The sequence below is a fragment of the Palaemon carinicauda genome, chromosome 40 (assembly GCF_036898095.1).
Source record: "Palaemon carinicauda isolate YSFRI2023 chromosome 40, ASM3689809v2, whole genome shotgun sequence".
Lineage (NCBI taxonomy): Eukaryota > Metazoa > Arthropoda > Malacostraca > Decapoda > Palaemonidae > Palaemon > Palaemon carinicauda.
Window position 1 is genome coordinate 30,214,852 of NC_090764.1, and position 3,901 is coordinate 30,218,752.

A 3,901-nucleotide genomic window follows, 5' to 3' on the forward strand; every position below is an offset into this window, starting at 1 on the left:
GCATTGAACCACGGGCCCGGAAAATGTGAACATCTCACCTCGCAGGAGATGGCTCCTGATAAAAAACAAGCTGATCACAACTTTCTCACCCATACCTTAAATGTTAGATCATGAATGATCTCTTGTGCTGAAGTGTCCACAAAATTATTCGTGCCCTGGACCCACACAGAAGGCTCAGCAATAGCGTGTTGCATTTTGAAACTCCCACTATGCATTTTACCTTTTGTCTGATTGTAGTTTTGATATATCAAGTAAGCATACTTCTGGAGGGATCTTAGCCATTTATATACATAGAATTTTTTTTTTCAATTTTAACACTAAGCATAATTCTCGGAAGCAAAAGAAAGAGTTCACTCTAACCATTATGAATTTTATCAGTGCTAATACTAAACATGTTTTATATTTGTAGTTATATGAAGATGTGTGAGTATTTAGGATTTTCATCTAAAAACGGTTATAGTTAGTAAAACACCACTACCATTTATTTAAATGTCATTGTAATATACAGATCTTCTAATAATGCCAGTGAAATTATTTTTTAACTTTCTTCACATAAATACTTACGAAACTTGAATATACTTTTCGATATTTATATCTGTCAAAAGGAACTGTAAAAAAGTTTAAAACGCGACCAGAATTTTCCCGTTAAGTACACGAAATTCATTAAACATGGTTGATTTTTCATGAAATTTCCCCAATTACGTGGCTAACATATTACCCACTCGAAGAAACTCGGTTGCAAATTGTGTTTGAAGGTTTATCAGGAAAGCTTAAATCAATCCTGCTCCAACTCGCCTGGTCTCCAATTAACAGCAAATTACCACTCATCTCTTGCATTGGTATTCAGCAGGACACCGGCTGCTCAATTTGATTAAAACTTCAACTGCAGCGCTGCCAATCACCAGAGTGTAAGCGTCTGTGATTTTCCTGTTACATCATTGAGGGAAACGCATGTGGGTAAGTGTTTTTCAATTAGCGCAAGATCTCTCTCTCTCTCTCTCTCTCTCGCTCTCTCTTTGGTTTTCATAGCTGTGGAAAGACTTATGATCGTTTCAATAAAATACAAAAAATAGGTATATGATGCGGTTGAAAATATACAAGCGCAATATTTTCCTCATAAAGTTATTGTACAAAATTCCATCTAAATTTAAACTTCGAACCGTAGCCAAACTAATGTTCTTTTTCTCTTTAGAGATTTTTCACTAAAATGGCAGATTTATTTAGCAACTTAGTTTTTTTTTTTCATGTCATTTCGTTTATTTCTTTTTTGTTTGTTTCTCTTATTCTATACTTAGGAAACATTGTACTCACAAACTTTCTGAATGTTTGTGTCTTTTCTTGTCCCCTCATTCCCCATTAGTCTCCAAAGTTCAATGGAATAAGAAATGAATTTTGAAGTGTAATAAAGGTATCGAATCTGGCGAATATGAATTAAGAGTACTCAATGAGCTTTTCGAGGAAGGTGCTCCGTTAGATAATGTACGAGGTTATCAGTAGATATATATATATATATATATATATATATATATATATATATATATATATATATATATATATATATATAGTATATATATATATACATATGTATGTATATATACATATGTATATATATAAATATATACATATATACATATAATATGTATATATATATACATATACATATAATATATATATATATATATATATATATATATATATATATATATATATATATATATATACATACACTATATGTGTATCAGTTCTTTTATTTTTTCATACGGAAGTGTTTATGAATTTGTCATTTTGACAGTAAAATGATAGTTAAAGGCGTTTCTGATATTTTGAAGTTAGATCTAAAACATCTTCCTAATAGAGGTGCACTTTGTCCGCAAAATTATTGTTTCATTTTCAGAGCACAAAGGCTCCCACTACGAAAAGCAATCAAACAAATTGCATTTTAAGCAGACTCTGGATTAACTTTTCCCGAATAACTTACAAAATATCTACTGTGAAGAACGAGAACCAGAGAATTGTCTTCACCAGTCGAAGAATGAGTTCAGTCAGAAGGGAAGGATTAATTCAGCAGATACCACGAGTAAAATTTTTATTACTATTTAGAAATTTTTGTTTTATATATCTCTTCTTGGAAGTGATATATATATATATATATATATATATATATATATATATATATATATATAAATATATATGTGTATATATATATATATGTATATATATACATATATATATATAAATATATATGTATATATATATATGTATATATATACATATATATATATATATATATATATATATATATATATATATATATATATATAATGTAAATATAAACAGTATATGAATATGTATATAGAAATATACCACACATATTGATTTTATTTCGAGATCTGAAAAGATTAATTTTGTTCTATGACTGTTGTGGTAGCCGTTACTTGAGTGAGATATGGGGAACATCTAATATACTCAAAATGTGTGGCTGGATTGTTTACCCATTGCGTGTGTATACCTGTTGGTCAATGATTTTGAAAAACCTATTTGGATGGGAGGCAATTTTATTTCTCGTATTTTGCTCTTGAAGACAGAAAAACAATTGTATAATCATTTGTTAGATTACTGAGAGAGAGAGAGAGAGAGAGAGAGAGAGAGAGAGAGAGAGAGAGAGAGAGAGAGAGAGAGAGAGAGAGAGAGAGAGAGAGAGAGAGAGAGAGAGGTTATTACACGACAAATCATCGTCAGAAATTGATGCAGGGTTAGAGATGGTTTGGCCTCAAGGTGACGACGTTTCAGTCTTGAGTATTAAGCTGAAGGGTGTGTAGCTTAGTACAGGTGTAGTGTAGGTGTATCAAGGGTCTAAGGTGTTGAAAGTCTACTCACCTCCAATTCAGCAATTAAACCAATTGGGCAGAAGTGAAACTGTGTGGTTTTTTTTTTTTTTTTTTTTTTTTAAATTAAAGTTCATTCTCTCTTAGGGGAATTGATGATGATGGATGTATAGCGATTCAGCTGTTAAAGAAGATAGTTGAAGTGAGTGTAGTGCTATTTCTCTGTGACCACTTTCTGTTAAGTAAACGACTTCGAGTTCTCTCTCTCTCTCTCTCTCTCTCTCTCTCTCTCTCTCTCTCTCTCTCTCTCTCTCTCTCTCTCTCTCTCTCTCTCACACACACACTTTTCACGTGAATAATATATGGTTAGATCCATCCACTTTGTAGCTTGGAAACAAGGATCGCCGCCAAGGTTTTGTCTAATTTTAATACACATCTTGTGTTTCCTGTTCACTATTGTTATGAGGAAAATTTCAATTACATATATATATATATATATATATATATATATATATATATATATATATATATATATATATATATATATATAGTTACTAGCTAAGCTATAACCCTAGTTGGAAAAACAGGATACTACAGGCCCAAGGGCTTCAGCAGAGAAAATAGCCTAGTGAGGAAAGGATATTGATAAACTATATATTAGAATTAGTATTAAAAACCATAACCTCAATATTAGTAATAACGTTAAAATATTTCTGTCATATATATACAATGAAGAGAGAATGATTTTAACCTGTTTAAAATATAAACATTCACAGCAAGTTTGAACTTCTGAAGTTCCACTTACTCAACTGCCGCATGTTTTTGTCCAAAAAATTAGGTTGAGAGTCAGTAGCTTTAGACCAGACAGGAGAGCAATACTTTGAAACAAGGTTGAATGAAAGAATTAAAAGAATTCTCCTGGATAGATTGATCACTTAACAATCTTCAACGACTTTTCCAATTAGCCATTTTTTTTGTGCAATTGAAGTAAAATCAGACCTATTCCTAATGGTTTGATTTGAAAAGAACGGAACGAATTATTACCTTCTGCATTCTTATTCAGGCGTTTTACCTAA